This window comes from Saccopteryx leptura, chromosome 7, assembly GCF_036850995.1.
Source record: "Saccopteryx leptura isolate mSacLep1 chromosome 7, mSacLep1_pri_phased_curated, whole genome shotgun sequence".
Lineage (NCBI taxonomy): Eukaryota > Metazoa > Chordata > Mammalia > Chiroptera > Emballonuridae > Saccopteryx > Saccopteryx leptura.
In genome coordinates, this window is record NC_089509.1 from 101,851,543 (window position 1) to 101,873,263 (window position 21,721).

A 21,721-nucleotide genomic window follows, 5' to 3' on the forward strand; every position below is an offset into this window, starting at 1 on the left:
GAATGGATTATAATACATGAGAATGTTTTATATTTTTAATGTTATTATTTTTTAATTAAAGATTTTTCTGTGAGCCAGATGCAGCCATCAAAAGAACCACATCTGGTTCGCAAGCCATAGGTTCCTGATCCCTGGTTTAGATGGAGAAGAAAAGAGAGAGTGTTGGTAGTAAAACAAGTTAAGATAGAAAGCCAAGGCAAGCTTTTCTGAAGGAGGTGAAGAGTGGAGGGAATGACAGATGGAAGGAGTACTGGGGAGATAACTGATAGATGTGCCTTTGACCTCTCTTCTTTATCTCATAAACTGACTCATGAACAAGAGTTGAGTTTCCAAAGACTCCCTGTGATTTCACTCAGGGACTCACTGCATCGAAAGGGCTTCCTAGAAAATGAGGAGGTTAAGTTAATTTTCCTCTGAGTTCCAGTCTAGGTCTTCTATGCACTCATGACTAAAGTCTCAATAAAATTAATGATTACTGAAATGAAGTGAAGTGGTTACCAGGGGGAGGGTGTTGGGAGGAGGGAGGTGGGGGGAAGGGCATAAAGAGAGACAAATATATGGCGATGGAAGATGATTCGACTTTGGGTGATGGACACACAACACAATCAACAGTTCAAGTGCTATAGAGATGTTCACCTGAAACCTATGTGTTCTTATTGATCAATGTCACTCTGTTAAATTAAATTTTCTAAATAAAATAAGAAAACGAGAAAACAAAATATTAATTATTACCAAGTTCAGGGATTTGGTCTTGATTACAAAGAGCATTCTAACAGAGCTGCCCAAAGAGAGAATGAGAAATTGTGAGTTGCCCACATTCAGAAGTCTTTCAGCAGAAGCTGAAGGACTTTCTGTAGGTGAATTCCTACAGACAGAATGGGTGGCTGGATTTTGAGGTCCCCGCCAACTTGGAAATGAAGGGATTCTTTGAATTATAGGAAGTAAGAGGAAATATTTTAGAAATAAGACATTTTGAGGAAGAGTATCCTGGCCCATCTCAGATCTTGCTTGCTGGGGACCACTTAACCGTATTGAGCATCTGAATGGTCAGCTTTGGTGAACAACAGAACCCCACGTAGGTAGAGCCCTTGGTGCTGAATGATCCTCATTGAGAGAGAGGGGTGGAGGCCAAGCTGGCCTGGTGGGCAGGGCCTGTGTCAGAGCAGGGTCCCAAGTGCCAAGAGGAGGCATTTTCTGCCACTTAACCCGAGACAAGGATCTCAGGGAAGGTGGCATGAGCTGTTCGGGGCGTGGGGGGAGGAGAATCAGTCTTGGAAGTTATTTTCCTGGTTCAGGACCTCCACGAAGAACACTTTTTACTCATTAGCCTGTCTAGACATAAGAGCTCACCAACTGGGCTGGCCTCTTCCTCTTCTAATTTTCCTTGCTCTGTCACTCTTGCTAAGGATGGGACACAAGGATGAAAGCTGACATCAGAAATTATGCAAAGACAACATGATGCCTGTTCCACGGATCCCTGATTTGAGACTGAGATGGAGCCAACATGATTTTTTTGAAGATTTCTAAAGAGAGCAGTTAAGCTGAATGAAAGTGGGGAATTAGGCAAATGTGTGGTTCTGTTGGCAGGACTCTGACACAGGTTCCATCTCACTCACAACATGAGTTAACTGCACAGGCTGTAACTGAGACTGTTGGAATGTGCTGTGAGACAGAGCGGGGGGCAGTCCAGGGTACGTATCTCCCACGCAAGGAAGTGACTGGTAAAAGGGCCGTCGTTGTCAGCGTGGGCTGTTGCAATAAAATATCATAGACCAAGTGGCTTTAGCAGCAGACATTTATTTTTCACAGTTCTGAAAGCTGCTGAAATGTCCAAGATCAAGGCAATACCAGATTCGGTGTCTGGTGAAGGCCTGCTCTCTGGCTTGTAGACAGCTGTCTCCTTGCTGTGTCCCCACATGGCCTTTCCTTGGTGCATGCGTCTCGAGAGAGCAAGATCTCTTTCTTTTCCTCTTCTTATAAGGACGTGAATCCCATCACGAGGGTCCTTTCTTTATGACCTAATCTAAATCTAAGCAGCACCAAAGGCCTGCCTCCAAGTACCATCACGTTGTGGGTTAGGGCTTCAACAGGTGAGTTTAGTGGGGGAGGCAAACATTCAGTCCACGCAAAGGACTTGGCCATCAGGTTCCCAGAATCCTGGCCAGTGGGTCCCCCATTACACAAACTCACGCAGTGCTGGTGCAGTGACTAAGCCCCTCCTTACCTACTTATCCATGGGGTCCCATGGTCTTGGAGAACAGCTCAGAAACACGAGTCAAGAAGGAGAAACTCTGTCCCTTTGTGGTATACAGAGTCATTGTCTTGGAGAGAGAGCACTTAAATGTATGGAAGGACAGCTGGCCGCCCCAACTACACAGGGGTTAATGATTAGAGAGGAAGAAGCTGTGAACTCTTTAACAGAACCGTGTTATATGTGAATGGTTACTCATCCACTGCCATTCTTTCCAATTTGGATCAGGAAACTGACTAAAATTGCCAAGCGGCAGCAGTAAAGATGCAGTTTGGATTTTCTGGACAGACCAGAGGCCAGGAACCAAACTAGTCAAAAAGTAATAAATAGTCCTTAAACACCCAATTATATGATACACACTTTGGAGTAAAAAAAAAAAAAAAAATCACAAAACCTACCCTTTACCCTGATTTGCACATTGAAGAAAAGATTATTTTGCCTTGCACATTGTAGGCATTCAGTAAATGTTGAGTGGAATAATGTAATTATTTCAATAAATGGCGATTCAGCTGAAGAAAAGTGTGTACTAGAAGAAGTGAGACCGTAAATCTTTTCCAGTCCTGGAATTGGGTGGTAAGTCAGGATGTTACATACAAGTCTGGAGTCACAGCGTTCAAAGACAATGCAAAAGCTGCATGGTTGAGATCCTAAATTCCTTAACTTTGAGGAACTTCCATACTGTTTTCCATAGTGACTGCAACAATACATTCCCAGAAACTGTGTTCAAGGGTTTCAATTTCTCCACACAACTTTTGTTTTTTAATAATTAGCATCCTAACAGGTATAAGGTTCTGTGGTTTTGATTGCATTTCTTGAATGATTAGTGATGTTGAGCAACTTTTATTATACTTGTACATTTGTATGTATCTATTTGATGAAAGGTCTATTAAAGACTTTTGTCTGTTTTTTATAATGTTGGGTTGTTCTATGAGTGTTTTGCTTTTGAATTTTCAGAATTCTTTATCTATTTTTGCATCTTAACCTCTTATTAGATATAGGGTTTGCAAATATTTTCTTCCATTGCACAAGTTGACTTTTCATTTTGTTTTTTGTTCACGTTGTTGTGCAAAAGCTTTTAAGTTTAGTGCTTTTATCTCTTCTTCTGTTTCTCTTTTCTACTATCAAGGGAGAAAATTTCTCCAAAGCTCTTCCACTGAATTCCTCACTGGCTGGAACTGGGTTCCATGGATACTTCCAACTGCAAGGGCAGCTGGGAAAGTGTGACCTGACTCTTCTAATCTCTTTTATAGGTTGTAGGCAATGGAGGAAGAGGGGATGGACCTAGCCGAAGCAGGGCCATAGACATGGTCCACTACAGCTGCTGGCCTCTTTCTGGGCTCACCCACACGGCAGCTGGAATCAGTGTAGCCATCAGCGACAGCAGCTGCTTCATCAGTGGGCTGGCCTCTCAATCCCCATCTTTTCCTTGGATATCACTCCATCAGGAATCAGTGCCTTGTGAAACTATATAGACATAACACATAGAGACAGATAACAGGAGAGCAAATCCCAGAGGGAAGGGGGTGGGTGTGAAGGGGAGGGAGTTAGAGAGAGGAGGGCAAAAGGGGTGTAATGGGGGACACGGGGTGGGTGGTGAGGGTGTTCTATTGAGTGGGACATTTGAATTCATATTAACAAAATAAATTAAAATGAACAGAAATGAAAGAAAAACAAAAATAAATCAATGCCTTCAATTGTCTGCTTAGTCTCTCCTCACCCACTAGATTGTAAACTCCTGGAGGGAAATTAACACCTAGCTCCTGACTCCTGGAAGATATTTATTAAAAAAACAAAACAAAACAATATAAGAAGACGTGACTAACGTATTGACAAACATTTATTAATTGAAATAATTAATTAATTAATTAAACGAAGGGCCCTACTTACAGAGACACAGTATGACCAAAACAGAATCTGTTCTCGGTGTGCTAAAACTGGAAAAGATAAAGACGTTAACAGCGCAGGGATACATTTGACAGCTTCGGAGATAAAATCGTTTATTGCATGGTTATCTTAAAGAGAAACTCTTCCTTTTCTCTCCCTGTATTTTTACCTCAGCATCCAGGAAAGGAAAACTGTGCCAATTCTTTTATCATTGATTCACATAAAACTTTTGTATTCCTGATTGTAGTGACTTAAGGTTTTCCAAAGGAATGTGCAATGTGTTATTTGATCTACACAATAAACTTGTGAAGTAAGCAAGGAGAGATTAGAGGTATCACATTCCATGGTATGAAACAAAAATTAATCATACAGAGGTAAAAAATCAATAATATAGAATTATTCACAGACCTATTCCTCTGCCAGCCTCACCAAGAAGAATCCTGTAAATGTCAGTCCAATTTCCACCTGCTACGCAATCACAAGAGGAAAGAATTTTTTTGCTGGAAGCAAAGATAAGTTGATCTAGATATTACAGTACTTAGAGGGCGAAGAGGGAGAATGAAAATGATGAAAAACTACAAAGAGGGAGTGAAAGAGAAAGCTTTTTATTTCCCCCTGGAGACCGGATGCAGAATAGGATAAGAAAGTAGGTTGGAGAGAAAAGAGAATTTGAATAAGTGTTTCTGAGAACCATGTATTCCCATCCCCTTAATGTCTTCAGAGAGGCATGAATAATAAATGGAATTCTATCATTATTACTTTTAATTTTTGGATGCTGCTTTATAAATCTGACACTTCTCTGAAATAAAATCACATGGGTCTCCGAGTATATTCGGGTTATGTATCAGTGATGAAACAAAGGCTCAGCGAGGTTCGGAGACCTCAAATCAATTCTCTAGTCAGTAGACGCTGACTGCTGCTTAAATCCCTAATCCATGCGCTATGCTTTTACTTCACCCTATAGGAACACAGCGAACACATTCCAGGTTTTCGTTGTTATTGCTTATTTGTTTTTTCCTATTTTTTTCGAGAGGGGTACAGTTTTCTGTCCTGCCTAATTTATAGAGACATGTCATGTTTTTAGCTTGCCTCTATCAAGCAAATGCTCTACCTGGTCAGGAGTTTTTAATTTCTTTATTTCCTTTTCCTTCTTGTTGGCACCTCACCTGAGACCTGTGAGTCCCTCTGGGCTGTGTGTCTGAGAGTGATAATTGAATTTCTCAGGCTGCCAGGAGCTGGGAAGCTGAGCTTGTGTGGCTTGGTGGTACTACCTCGGTGGCAGATTGACTTGGTATCTCTTTCTCTCTTTCTGGGCACCCACACCCTCTCCCAGGCTGAGCCACAGCCTGCGGTTCACATCAAAGTGTGAGAGAACTGAGGAGTCACAGGGCTATTCACTAATCAAAAGGTTTAGGATTGAGGTTTACACTGGTTAATCTCCTGCCTGCTCTACCCTGAGGTTGTGTATGAGATTAGACTGCTTGATCACAGTTTGTTAATTCAGATTGACTAAAGAAAGACGGTGTAGAAATGCCGTCAATGTGTGTCTGTGATTCAGGTGAGTCAGACATGTCTGCTGAAGAGGGTAAACAACTATGTCTTGGTAGAGCCAGGCACAGACTGAGGTACAGACATTAGGAGGCTTGAACTTCTATTCAAGGAAAGGCAAAGGCGTGGAGTGAGAACCCAACAGGAAATTTGGAGACAGGGAGTGGGTCATCAGCTAGTCGAGATCTTAGGGGACTGATTAGAGGTGAAGGTAGGGGATTGACACGTTGCCTACTTGTCCCTCTCTACAGTGCTTTTTGTTGTTGTTATTGTTTTTAAAAAATCGAATGGTAGTGGGCTTGGTGGGAAAGTTGCAAAAGGAACAAGAATTTCTAAAGAAACTGAGAACTTAGAGAAGTGAAGAAAAAGAGAAAGGAAAAAAGTACTGCCCTGAGAGGGCAGGCCAATTCAAAGCATTTCAGGAAGACCTTGAGGAGACCCTTGCGATGGTCTAGCTGTGCTGTGGTGAGGACCCAGGAGAAGGCAGTGGTGGGAGAAGGAGGAGGATGAGATGGATTAAAAGAAGGAAATACATGGCTGGAGCCTCCTCCTTGGGCATGGAAATTTCAGTTGGGGCTGTGGATGTTACTTACTCTGATTTATTGTAGCTGTGTGGGCATTCACACAGGTGTGTGCACTCTCTCCATTCTCCCAGCTCCATGTTACCTGGACTCTACTCTGATGGATGTATGACAACAACAACAGCAGCAACAGCTACACAGAATAGAAGAAGGCTTCCCTGGGAGCTCACAGAGTCTTGCATCTCCTTCGTGTAGGGGAAGAAGATGGGGAATAGGATGGAGAATAATAAAAAAATCAAAATTTAACCTTTAGATTCACGAACTCCCCAGGCTAAATGGGATCATGTACGTCACTGCTGTGTCCTTTAACAAGCAGACCTTTGTGTAGGCAGGACTTATGAAAAGCCTCCTTTTCTCACCAAAGCATGTGGTTAGAGGGCTAATGAACCTTGAGGAAAAAAGTTAACACATCAATATTAGCCTACTTTGCTGGAAAAATGAGAAAAGATAAATTTATTGCATGCATCATCTTTTGAGCTGGGTGTTCAGTCTTTCAACATTGATATGACAAGAGATTCTAATGAGAAGGACAGTCAAATAACTGTAAAACATTAAGAATGTGCTCATACATTCTTACTGGTTGAGAGCATAGAGTATAAAGTCTTTGACCTTCTGGAGACATCATTCTGGTCAGGGAGAATACTAACTTTTTCATTAGTTTCTTGCTGTATTCTATAAAAATTTAAGTCAGAGTTAGAATGGTCATATAGTAGATGCTGATGGTCTACTCCAGTCAATCCGGTCCCTACCGCCCCCTAGTGGGCGTTCCAGCTTTCATGGTAGGCCGTAGCAGAGCAACCAAAGTATAAATAAAAAGATAGATTTAACTATAGTGAGTTGTTTTATAAAGATTTATTCTGCCAAACTTAGCAAAAATCCGACATAAATACTTGGTAAGTAATTATTATTATATGCTTTAACTTGCTGTAACTCTGCTTTATAAATTTTATAAAGTAAAGTTACTTCCCTACTTTATAAATCACCATTACTGTGGAACCAGTGGGCGGTTAGATAATGTTACTACTAACAGAGATACAAAAGTGGGCGGTAAGTATAAAAAGGTTGACTACCTCTGCTCTACTCATATACTAATGGAAAAAAGCTACCCCTTGTCTAAGACACATAGATGTTGTGAGCAAAGTAAAATTACATGGTCATGCAATTTGGTTGAGATCTAAAAGCAAGGAAATATCCTGCCCTCTGAAATGGAAAGAAAAGAGAGCTCTGGCTGCTCAGAAAATACCCAAGTCAGAAAAGCTATAGATTTGACTTATTTCTTCAAGATCCCCTAGTAAAAGAGAAATTTTAGAAGTTCCTACCTGGAGACACAGAGGTGGTGCAGGGAGTCTTGCTGAGTGCCTGAAGGCTTGGTAAGGACAGTATAATTAAGGAGAGCACTTTTGGCATTTCATTCCTTGAGTCTGATTCTCCCTGACACTTCAGATCATTAGAAAATGTTTTGTGCCACCTTGTCCCGGGTAGCTATTTAACTTGGGGTGATTGATTTTGAGTTGATGGGTTTAGTGGAAAAGAAGAGGAGAGAAGTGTTATCTATCCTCACTGAAAGTCATGGAAGTCATGCAATCTAAGATTTCTCTAACTTGCTGGAGTGGAGAGAGGACGGGGAAGAAGGTCAAAGGAAAGGATAAGAGGGGAGTTGCTGAGAAGTACAGGAGAAAGCCTCGCATACAGACAGTCTAAGGCCAGCCTAACAGGGAAAGAGTCTCAGTGTTAGCATAGAACTTTAATCTATGGTTAATAACCTCCCAGTGGCCTGAGTTTTACGAGACCCTAGAGACAAGGGCAGCTTTGCTCCCTCAGGATGAAAGCCATTATCTCATTCTGTGTCAGGACCCTGGAGATTCTTTGACGTCAGAACTGCGCTCCTCCTCCCAGTGGCCTTTGGCAAATGTCTGCTCCCAAACCCCCTCGAAGGCCCATCCTTCACAAAGACTTTTTTACTGCTCTTGTCTTCCCCAGAAGAACAGCTCTCCCAGACCTGAGGGAATCCAAATGCTGGGAATGTCCTGGTTTGTCCCACCAGGTGCAGGAACCCCGGGGTGGTTGAGAACTTATGGCTGGAACAAAGAGATAAGGAAGAGTCTGGTGGCTGGCCCAGATTCTCACCACTCTCCGGTGTTGGTTTGATGTTGCTGGACCCCCATTGTCTCCATGGGGTAGCTCAACCAAGTCTGTATCCCAAACTGTAGAAATATTAGGGGGAAGGAGATCCTATTGAGAAAATGTGCTGGGAACTTAGAATAAAAGTGTTTAAAAATTCTAAGAAAATGGGAAGTGCATACAGGGCAAAGAGACTCATTGTGTTTCTTTCTAACAAAACCTTTTCCTCCTCCAACGCTTCCTTTTCCCCACTGCTGATGCTGGTAGACATCCATCTCAGTTATCCAGGCTCCTGAGCATTCTGTGTCCTTCCTCGGCACTCTCTGCTCACCACATTTTTGGGATTCCCCCCTGACATGCATCTCTTACTTGATTTTTTACTTAGTAGCTATAAGCTTCAGTTTTTACAATTAAATATAAGCATAATAATACTACCTACTTCATAGGCTTCTTGTAGTGATAGTAAAACCCTTGGCACAATGACGAGCATGAAGTAAGCACTCAGTAAAGGTGAGCTATATGATTGTTATTATTATCCTGTAGCCAGCCTCCTCTCCAAACTCTCACTACCTCAGTCCAGGATTTTTGCAACATACTCACAGGATTGTCTGCCTGCACTTTCTCCTCTCTCTTGCAAATGAAAGCTGCATACTCCTGACACATTAATATTTCTCAAACACAACTCTCACCAGGGTATTTCTCTGTTCAAGAGTTTCCAGTGACTGCTCGTTACACCAAACTGATGCTGAAAGGAATGTGGAAGGGTTATTACATCCATTCTCCAGCCTCCACTGCTGGAACCCATATCATCTTAGGTAGTTGCAAAGCTATTCTGTATTCCAAGACCTATGGAGACAGTAATGGAGACAGGAAAGAACTTCTTATGTTTAAGTATTCCCAGGTGATAGTTTATGATTCTTGACTATTGCTGTGTTAGAGATCTATGATTCTATGTTGTATACATAGAAGTCTATCCTCACTCACTGCTCCTCACACAGTGAATATCTATTCATATATATATTATTCATATATATATTATATAATTAATTATATATATAATTATATATATTTAATTATATATATAATTAAATTTCAACTACTCTAGAATTATTTCTTTCTTATTTTCAGGTAAAGAAATTGAGATACAGGGGAAAGGGAAGAAATTAAAACTATCAGTGGTGTAAATTGTTTTGATGATGGAATTAAAAAACAGAACCTAGCTTTCTTTATTCCTAGATTCTTTACAAATGTACAACCAACGTCCTACATGATTAAGAAAGAAGACTGGAATAAGTCTTCCTATGCTTTAATATTTATCTTTCTTAGAGCTGACCTACCAGCTATTTCCTCCCTAAAAGTTGGAAATCTTTTTTATGTATTTATATTTCCCTCTTATATTTGTTCTTTGCCTTTCCTGCTCAAACCAAGAAATAATCTTAAGAGTTAAAAAAACACAAATTTTTCCATTGAACATCCTCCATTGGAAAGCCAGTGGATTTTTCTCACATTAAACTGATTTAAACCCAAGGTCTGGAATGTCACTAATGCAGATATGAGAAGAGAGACAAAGGTGAAATAGAAACAGAATGAACCGATAAAATATGGAGGCACACGCTCTCTCTCTTAGAATCCTCCTTACTACATTTATAAAATACCATTCTTCTGACCAGGGCAGTGCCCTGTTCTATCTGTACTGTAATATCTCACTGATTACTTCTGGTAGAAAAAGAGGGTTGAGATTCTGGGACTGCAGCTGAAATAGGAATCATTGATTTTGAATAGAGAAAGGAAAGAGACAGAGTATATCTCAGTAGTAAGATACGGTGGGAAGAGCAAACATGAGCTGTCTCTTGAGCTTGAAGTCAGCATCAGTATTCAATGACCTTATGATTTCAAAAGAATGACCTGTCTGTGGCCAAACATATTTACAGTCTGCTTTCTCTCTCGTCCTTCTTTCTTCATCCCCACCCAACTTTTATTCCTGAGAGATAGAGACTTTGATAGAGGACCCAAGATGATATAATGCATTTGTTTTGGTCTCTACTTTGGTGTGTGTCTGTTATTAGAGGGTGTGCTAGAAATGACTTTCCCATTGGCTTAGTCCTAGGTTCCAGATCCACTCCACCAGGACCATCCATGGTTGACCTCTAAGTTAAGAGGTCTTCTTGGAATCATGGCTTATGGTTGGATACCTATGCACTTGGGGTCCTTGTGTCTCTCCAGGGTACCCACCCAGGACCTGAAGGAGGGTGGGCTCTTTGCCTCCACTCTTCTTCATGTCTTCCTATGACATATCCAAATCCCTTGTGTCTCTGTATCTTCCTACTGTGATGCGTGTTTGTGAACATTTTTGGCCACGAGAAAAAAATCAGTTAAGTATATGATAATGTTTCAATTTAATACAATAAATATTTACCTTTTGCAAACACTGTGCTTGGAATTAGCGGTAGAGTTTGTAGCCAGCAATAGAAACAATCACTTTAAAATTTTTATGACAAATTATTTATTTTATAGAAAATAGAAAATACAGTAAAGCAAAAACAACTGTAAATCCACTCCCAGAGGTACATATTAATAATATTTTGACTATATTCATTCTATCCATACACATATTATCAAGTAACATAAGAATGGGATCAAACCCTTTTTGATAAATTTATTTTTATTATACTTTTCTCCTTAAAATATGGAATAAGTAAATATTAAACTTCAATAGTTCTAAACTTTGATACACTAGTACCTTTATTTAGAATTATAATGTTCAATACAACAGTAGCCAGTGACCATCTAAATATATATTAATTAAAATTAAATTAAATGTTAAACATTTAATTCTTCACTTACACTAGCCACATTTGGCTAGTGACTATAGCACAGATATAAAATATATATCTATATCACTATGGAATATTTTTATCATTGTAGAAAACGCTATTGGATAGTGATGTTCTAGAAAACTCCATTTTCACAGGAGCCATCTTGAAGACAGAGTCTCCATGAGCATCTGTATTCCATATTTGCACTTAATTTACAGTCACTAATGGAAAAGAAACTATTTAATCTAATTATTTATTTATTTGTCTGTTTATTTATTTATTTATTGTGAGACAGAGAGAGGGACAGATAGAGACAGACAGACAGAAGGGAGAGAAATGAATAGCATCAATTTTTCGTTGCGGCTCCTTAGTTGTTCATTGATTGCTTTCTCACATGTGCCTTGATTGGGGGGGGGGGGGCTATAGCAGACCACATGACCCCTTGCTCAATCAAGCCAGCGACCTTGGCTCAAGGTGGTGAACCTTGCTCAAACCAGATGAGCCTGCTCTCAAGCTGGTGACCTCGGGGTTTCAAACCTGGGTCCTCCGCGTTCCAGTCTGATGCTCTCTGCACTGCGCCACCACCTGGTCAGGCCCTGATCTAATTTTTAAATCAACATTTGTTATTTAGTCTTACTTCCTTGATTACTTTCATCTCCCCATTGTTGATGATACAGTGATCTTTATCTTCTACAGTTGAAGCTTGTAAAAAGGAGGTTGAAAATTACATTAGAGATTACAGAGTTCCAGTTTATAGAAAGCTGTTATGAAGTCCCTGTAATTAGAGAAAGAACTCAATCCAGAATTCTCTGCCTTTTAAAAAGTGGAGGGAAATTCTTGGTGATGGATAGGGGTGGAGGTGATGGGAGAAAAATACATAAACTGTCCCTTTCCTACTTTGTTCTATAACCCAGAAAGCAATGATAGTTTGTGGACTCCGCGTCAACCTTTGCTACTATAGGTTATATGGAAGGACAAACATCTGGATCAGGAATCAAGAGGTCAGGATTTAATTTTTGCCTTTGCCTTGTCCCAATCTTCTTGTGTTTATGTCAAGTAATGTTGGTATTGTCTGTCTGTAGACCATACTTTGTGCAGACTGCATTATATTACTTTCATAATCAGAAGAACAATACAGTTGTTGCCTGCATTATGATAGACAGATTCCTCTAGTACAGGAGTAGTCAACCTTTTTATACCTACTGCCCACTTTTATATCTCTGTTAGTAGTAAAATTTTCTAACCACCCACCAGTTCCATAGTAATGATGATTTATAAAGTAGGGAAGTAACTTTACTTTATAAAATTTATAAAGTAGAGTTAAAGCATGTAATAACAATTACTTACCAAGTACTTTATGTCATATTTTTGCTAAGTTTGGCAGAATAAATCTTTATAAAACAACTTACTATAGTTAAATCTATCTTTTTATTTATACTTTGGTTGCTCTGCTACCACCCACTATGAAAGCTGGAATGCCCACTAGTGGGCGGTAGGGACCAGGTTAACTTCCCCTGCTCTAGTACTTTAGTGATGGATATGCAGAAGAAACTTCCATGTTCTAGTAGAACCACATGAGTCACTGTTTGTGGACTACTACTAGATGCCAGGCACTGGGCTAAGGGCTCTTTACCGACATTCTCTCCTCGTGTTCTCACTGCACCCATATACTGTTGCTTCAGAAGCACTATTGGCTAACCCATTACCTGGAATTCACTTTTCCATGTTTCAACAGACAGCCCTTGATGTCTTGCCTCATGCTCTCAGTTCCTTCTAACCGAAGGCTGCAAACTTCAGTGTCTACATGAGAATGGTAGCCAAGCGCAACAAAGCTGGCTACCTGTAGTTAAAAAAGAAGTAAAATGCGGGCCGTGGAAGACTGGACAGCACACACAGAAAGAGAGGGACCATAGTGACATTTGCTCCGGGGGAAACCCTACCCTGTTTTATTTTCTGACTTTTCCAAAGAAGGCAGAAATTTAGGATTTACTATAAATGTTTTCAATATTGCTACAAACATATTCAAGTTATTATTTTTTTAAATGGGAGCTAACCATCACAGTTGATTTAACTCAGCCCATGGGCCACCAGCTTGCCAGTTTCATTATAGGTCCCTAGGTGCCTCCAATGGATTTCTTAGCAAGCCCTAGACTAATAAGTAGGGTTATGCCTTCCCAAGGTCTCCCACCTAATCTTTTATATAGATACTTTTTATATCTAAAGCTTCAATTCTTCTCTTCCTTCTCACCTCTGTCTATCCCTCCCACCAGCCAGTTTTTAAAAACAATTATTTTGTCCTGGGTGAGGATTTCAAGTGAGGTTCCCCTCCCCCCTTCTCCCACCCTGGTTTTCTTTTCAGTCCTGAGTTCTTATACTGAGGGACCGAAATCAGGTCCTAGGACAGGAACAAATAAATCAACTCACAGACTGACAATAAATCTCGGACGACATCCAAGCTATCGGTGCTTCATGCCAATAAAGTCCATTTAATTTTTATAGGCTGGCGATGACTAACTCTGTAGGCAAAATTGAGGCTCTTGATTTTCCTCAAGGCTTTTAGTCAAGGTTGAGGACAGGGAGATTGGCTATGGAAAAGGTTCTTGGGAATGCATTTGAAACACATTCTTGCCTCTTAACACCTGCTCTGCACAAAAAGATTTCCTGCATGAAGAATATAAAAGCATAGTTTTATCATCACCATTATGATCATTAAAAACTAACACTTACTGAGTGCACCTATATAACAGGTATTGTACTGAGCATTTTACATACTTTATCCTCATTTATTCTTCACAATAAATGATGGAGTCTTTATGCCATTTTCAGTCCCATTTATAGTAGCTAATCTCCTGCTTTCAGTTTTAATGCTCCCAAGAACACAGGAAAATTAAATTCAAGGTTAAGAGAAATTGTGCGTTGATGTCATCCACCCCCCAGCCTCAAGGAGGGATGGAATCTTACTCATTACAGAACTGCGGCAGAAGGAAAAACAAACCCTGTTTAAAGACTGTTAAAACAATTCTTAATGAAGACCTTTCAGCCTCTCTTAGTGCCTCTTTTTGGTGATGATCTCTACAATCAAGAATTCTTTTATTTGATGTACAGCCCACAAATCATGGGACTTCATTTGGAATTTTATCTGGAATTTCATCTGGAATTTTGTTTTTTTCCAATTGAGATTTAAAAATAGGTTATTTATTTATTCAGGGACCCTCCTTTTATATACACATAGCTTTCTCTGAACACTCCAGAGTGTCGTTCAAAATGGGAAATTTTTTTGTGTGTGTCTATGTGTGTGTAGTTCAGAGATAAGTCAAAGCAAAGCTACATAAAATATTTGTCTAGTGTCTTTTTAAGCCAGTATTGTTTATCAAAGTTGGGGTCAGATTTTTGCTATTTATTTTCCATTATTATTTATTAGACATCAACCGTGAACTACATAGTGAGTTAAGAAAACCAGGGGCTCTTTTTATTTTGGACTTGGATATCAAGCCCTACAACTTCCTGTCTGCACACAGCCTTTCACCAAACCACCCATATTACATCCTGTTCTTTGTGACTGGCTGCTTAATTAATTATTGTTGGACATGAATAGCAGTCCTGAAAGATAAAGTGCAAGTATTGATTAGTCATTAATTTATCATTGTAGTCATTTAAAAACTACTAGTTCTGTTTACATCAGAAACTATTTTTTTTCCACTTTACAAATAAATAAATCAAAGCTAATAATAATGGCATACACTTGTCTAAGGTTACACACTCAGAAGTGAGGGAAGAATGTGTGTGTGTGTGTGTGTGTGTGTGTGTGTGTGTGTGTATGCATGTAATAAAAGCATCAGGCTTGTACATATGGGTAGGGGTTAGATTTAAGGTCTTTGATTTTTTTCTCTGCTACATGACATCTATCCTATTAATCATGCAAATGGCTTTTGGATAGTGATGTCAAAGACCCTCTGAAACAGGCTATTAAATAACATAAGTAATGTTTAAGAAGATTTGATGACTATAAACTAGCAAATGCCCTCTCTGGTTTCTCCAGAAAGACCAAAGACTGTGAGTCCCAAGGAGCAATGGTGCAGCGGGGGATCTGAGAGTCCTGAAGCAAAGAGGAGATGCTCAGAGGAAGTGGTATGGGAGAGATAAGAACCAGAGAAAGACTTGCTATTCCAGTCATCAGCAAACCTGAACCAAAACTGGTGTTTCCTGCTGGTCCAGGCCTAGAGACCACACCTCAGGGAACTCAGCCAGAGAATCTAGTCTTGCAAAGGAAGAACAGAGTGTAGAGTCGGAAGGGCAATGAGCATTTATCCCTCTCTCTGCAGCCACATGGGGGACTTAAGCCAGAGAGACACTGCTTGGGTTGGGCCAAACTTAAGAGAGAGCCTTGCCTTCTGAAAGGTACGTGGTATCTTGACCCTCTATCTGGGTAAGTTGTTTGCCTGTGTTGGGTTATGTGGGGCATGCAATGTTATTTTTATTTGATTTTTTTCCTCTTAACTATACAACCTTAAGTTTCATTTTCTTTTTACTCTCAAACTTACTTTTAGAAAATTTATTTTCTGTTAACGTAAACACATTTAATTTCAGCCTGAAATCTAAGATTTTAAAAATTATATTTATTTCTCCCTTTTTTTATTGATTGACTTTTAGAGAAAGAGAGATAGAAGTATTCACTTGTTGTATCACTTAGTTGTGCATTCATTAGTTGCTTCCCATATGCACCCTGACCAGGGGCCGAACCCACAACCTTGGTGTTTTCACGACAACACTCTAACCAACTAAGTTAACAGGCCAAAGTTCCCTCCTTTTGATTTTTTGTTCAAATACTTTATTATGAAGACATACTAGAGGCATCCTCAAACCCCATCCCCTAGATCACCATTAATATGTGCCCTTGGGCACAAGTTCTCTATTTTCAAGTATTCTTCATCCAGAACTTAAACGGTGTCATTGAGCCCCTCAACCTCCCTTCCAGGAGTCTTTCCACAATTTATTTGTTAAGAAAAAGCTGATTTTTCTTTATTTTTATTTAACAGAAACTTCTATGATGTTGCTATTTTACAGATGAGGAAACTGAGTCATGAAGAGGTGACATCCATTGTTCTGGCTTCCTAGTTTCTGGATGGGAAAATCAGAATTCCAGCCCAGGCATTCTGGTTCTAGAGTTCTTCACTTTTAAGCACCACTTCATGATGAAGCTCTGTCCTCTGAAATTCACCTACCTTAAATGTACTTGCCCTTTAATTATTTAGACAATAAATTTCCTTACTGGTATAGGAAGATTACAGAATAAGACTCTCTTCTTGTATCAAGTAGAGCCTCTGATGTTTAGCTCTCCCTTGGTTCTACTTGTCTTATATTGAAAAGACCCTGACTGTGCATTTAGCTCAGGCCCTTATGCTTAAAGTTACGGGGCTGCAAGGGGCTCAGAGGGCCCTGTGCAAGTATTTTACAAGGTCTGAGGATGGTATGACCAAATCTGGCACCTTCTTCTGGGCCAAAGCCACACAAGGAAAGAAGAGAAACAGTCAAGGGTGCTGTCAAGCCACATAGCTCAGATTCTTAGAATCTGGTATCATCTGTCTGTGCCACCCGTGATGACTCACTTCCAGGCAGTCCCTGCCTTCTTAGGGTCTGGAGCCTGGTCTTGACAGTGAGGAATTTCAACAGGAATGGATGTCACCAGCTCCTTATACAGTCACAAAACCACTTCTGTTGGGTCCAGAGTCGTGAGCACCCGCATTTCATTCCTTCTTGCCTGCGAAGCTTCCATGCTTCCCCAACACCCCGAGGAAGAGAGAAGAGGGGAGGAATGGGGAAGGCAGGGTTGGGGAGGTCAGGAGAGGAGGGGAAAGAAGGGATGGAAGAAGGGAGGGGGAAAGAAAATCCTTTCCATTAAGCCTCAAATCACCGAACTACCTCTGGACTGCTCTTTCTGACTCCCGTCTAATATATGTTTCACATATTAGACTTTAAATCTCCTTTTCAAGGTCAGAATTTTGATGCTTAAGACGTTCTGTGACTTTCGATTGCCCCAGGTCCAGGTCCAAACTCCTATGCATAAGAGATAAAGTTTCTCATAACCTGGCCTTCACTTTGCCCTTCTGTTTTGCCTCCCAACCTTTTCCATATTCCTATATTCTCTCCCATCTCATTTCCCCTCTCCTTCTCTCCCTCTTCCTTCCTCCTCCTCCCCTCCCCACTGTCTGTTCCTCTACCCCCTTAACCTCCATTCACATCAGGCTGCTTAAAATTCTCTAAAACTATAATTTTCCCTCTTGCCTTCTGATTGTTGCTTATGCTCTTTCCTTTGCCTGGAATTCCTTCTGCAATTTCTTTAATTTATCGATAACTTCTCCTTAATCTCTAGGAGCCCACCTAACTTTCCTCCGGGGAGACTAGTCCCTGACCCCCTTTATGCTTCATTATCCTGTAATACAACATTACACTTCATGGTGTTTTACGGTCCAGCCTCAATATTCTTTCCTCCCACAAGCCTTCTCAAGGGAAAGGATGGCATCTTTGTCATGCTATCTTTGCAAAAACGTTGTGTGTGGTCCGTAGAAGATGCTGGCCAATAGTAGTTGAACGGATGACATCAATAGTACTTAGCCGTGTGAGCTGGTGCCCATCCAGGCAAGGGGTCTCAGACTACTCTCCTCGTGTTACAGATTAGGCGTCAGACCCAGAGAGAGGTCAAGTCATTTGTACAGAGCATGAAGTTATTAATATTACAGCTGGGACGACAGCCCAGACCACCAGGCTGTGAGCTTCTCGAGGACAAGGAACACAGCTTATTCATCCTGTGACTCCAGCGCCCAGCGTCATGTCTGGAAAGTAGTAGGTGCCTAATGAATGAATGTATGAGTATACTGGCACCAAGTTCTTTCCACTGCCTAGGGCAACATGGAACAGCCACTCAGCAATATTACACTGGATTAGATAGATCATTCTAGACAACCAAACTGAATAATTAGTCCTGTGATTCAAATTAGGGCCCAAGTTACCTGCTGTCAAGATGTATCAGTCAAGCCGACAATGGTCACAATTGCTTTACTTTGTGCAGTGTTGACATAAACTGCACTTCTTTCCTGAATCGATGCATCATGGTAGTGGACCTGGCATCACCTAGAGACATGGCCCAGATATACTGTTACCACCATTCCAACAGAAAGAGGATGCTGCTATTTTTAAAGGTCCCCTGGAAAGTCAATGATATGATTCCCTTGCTTATCCATTCTGATGTCACTCAGACCTCCAGGGAGGAAAGTTCCTCTTCACATCCTGCTAAAGTTGCTCCTGCCTTGTATCGGGACTGTTTCTCCCCGCAGGTCAGATGACAGCCGATAGGGCAGGCTCTGCCCAGTGTCTGCCCTACGCTCCGGGCTGGGCTGAGCAGACCGTGCAGGTGAGGGGGGAGGCAGCGGGCCGTGACGCCCACGCGGACTGCAGCAGGTGTGCAGGGACCAGCTGGCACGGCCACCTGGGCAGCAGTGTGTGGGCTTGCAGGAGAGTGGCAGAATGGGGCGGTCTTGTTAATTATTTTAGTATAAACTTCAAAAAGTGACTCTAAAGTTGACAGAGTTTCAATTTTTAGCTTTCCACTTAAGTAAATTTTTCTGCAGTCATACAGCTAATGCTTTTTCTGGAATTTTTTTCCCCATCTGTACAATAGGCCTGAGCACAACAGCCATCCTAGATGTTTGTTGAACATGATTCCTATAACACACTTTATATAACACCTAGCACACAGCACACAGTAAATGTTACACACACACACACACACACACACACACACACCCCTCCAAGGGCTGTGAGCAGTCATTGTAATGGGTGGAGAAGCAGCTGTGCTGTGACTTATCTGGGAACTCACATTTACAAACACTGTTTTCTCTGTTCATATCTCCTTACTCCCTCTGTTGATGTGCAGCCCTTGGAATGTGCTCTGAGGATGACTGCCCAGGATTTCCTGGTCCCCCAGAGCCTCCTAAAGTGAATTTCATGTTCATTGCCATAGCATGAATTATAACAGACTATGCCAAATATGCACCCCAAATTTGGTGAAAATCATTTCAGTTGTTTTAACATGATAACAGAGAAGAAGAGCCTGACCAGGTGCTGGCGCAGTGGATAGAGCTTCGGGCTGGGATGTGGAGGACCCAGATTCGAGACCCCGAGGTCGCCAGCTTGAGCGTGAGCTCATCTAGTTTGAGCAAAAGCTCACCAGTTTAAGCCCAAGGTCGCTGGCTCAAACAAGGGGTTACTCGGTCTGCTGAAGGCCTGCGGTCAAGGCACATATGAGAAAGCAATCAATGAACAACTAAGGAACCACAATGAAGAATTGATGTTTCTCATTTCTCTCCCTTCCTGTCTGTCTGTCCCTATTTGTCCCTCTCTCTGACTCTCCCTGTCTCTACCGCAAGAAATAAAAAAGAGAGAGAGAGAGAGCATGTTAGTTTCATTTCTGTAGATGGAAGACAACAACGCGTCAGTGGCTAACCCACCTGCCTCTTCCCGCTCTCACCGTGGAGCACTGATGTATTGTACAACAGATACCGGACCTTGAGAGCACAGGAGGCCCAAGCACTGAACAAATTCCCAAATTAATGGAGCATTTAGCAAGTTTATGAGAAAAGAAAACTTATATAAAAGTCCATATAAAAGATCTTGGTAGCCTAGTGAGTGTTGAGCAAGCACATCATTAAAGACTGAGTAGCTTAGGGACTGCAAGGAAAAAAGCCCAGTCCTGCAGCTCACAGGAGGAGACAGGGGGGCCATGAGTAAGTCAAAGAAGCTGATGAACTAGGACTTCATCAGCTTTGTGGTGAAGGCACAGGTGTAGAGGATGGGAGGTGGTGAAGAATGGAGACTGCATTGGCCTTTTTTTTCTTAGGCACATCGGGAAACAAGATTTACTCTGCAGTCTTTGCTGTGCTTCAAGTCCCGGCTGAAGCCTAGGAGCAATGACCGTGAGAGGCCATTTCAGCATCAGAATCCCCAGTCAGGCATTCAGCAGCCTCCTGAGCTGTATGGAGTGAGTACTTCGGGGTCTCTGAATGGGTTTCTAGAGAAGGCCACCCACTTAGCCATGTTACTCTATTTGCTTTCCGTAATTCTCCCCATCAGAGAACCCATGTTGACATGAAGAAGTTTGCTGGTCTTTGTGGGTCTGACTGTTAACTCTGCTACTACTGCTGCTGACTTCAAGTGCCCCCTGCCTCTTTCCAGGGATGGGGTTCAGAGTGGGAAAGTAGCTATGACAAGTTGGGGAGGAGCTTGGCTCCTTAGGGCAGGGCTACTTGGCAAAAATACTGGATCCATTAGGACACATGTAGAGGACTGGGCCCAGCAATTGCCCTAGTTTTAGCGTAGCAAAGATGCATACAATTTGTTCAGTCTCCACCCCCTATTAACGGATACATTTCACCATCTTCTTGTTTCTAGTCTTTGATGTCAACAACTAAAATTCAGTAAAAGCTCCAAAGGCTGATATTTTTGACTTTCCATTAATTGCACATTTTAATGAAAGATTTTCAATATATTTTGAGTCAAATACAAACTAAATCTAAAGAACTTGCTCATACATAAGTTAATACTCTTACCCTGAAGGCCCTTAGGTTGATTTACTAAGTAATTCTAAAAGAGAGCAAATTCGACTCAGGATTTGCAAAGAGTAAATGTGTGTTCTGCCATGATAAATTATTATTTTGTGTTACATATCAGCTTTGTCACGTAAATTTGTAGTAGAATTTTTCTGCGTTAAAACATTTAAAAATTTCTTCCACCACAGCTACTCTGTTTAATAACCATTTTATTTTAGGATAACTTCAGATCTGTGGAAAGTTGCAAAGATAGTACAGAGTTCCCATATACCCTTCACTCAGTTTACCTCATTGGTAATATCTTACATTACCATGATACATTAGTCACACAGGAACCAACATTATTAACTGCACTTCACATGTTATTTAGATTTTGTGAGTTTTTCTATTAAGGTTCTCTTGCTAGTCCAGGAGCCTGTACAGGCCTGCACATGACATTTACTTGTCCCGTCTTTTCATCTCCTCTAGTCTATAATAATTTCTCAGTCTTTCCTTGTTCTTTCAACCTTGAGAGTTTGAGGGAGTGCTGGCCACATATTTTGTAGAATGTCTCTCAACTGGAGCATGTCTGATGTATTTCTCCTGGTTAGCCTGGCTTTAAGGATTTTGAGGAGGAAGACCACAGAGGTGAAGCGCCCTTCTCATCACATCATATCAGGGGCACATGCTACCAGCATGACTTGTCACTGGCGATTTTAACCTGGACCACTTGATTAACTCAGTGTTACCTCTACTGTCCTGTTATCTTTATCCCTTTTTTCATTGTCTATTCTTTGGAATCCAGTTACTAAGTGTGACCCACATGCAAGGGCAAGAACAAGGCACAGTAAGTTCCTTTTATAGTAGAGAGTATCTAGATAAATTGTCTAGAATTCTATAAGAAATACCTGTCTCCTCTATCTCACTTAAGTATTAATC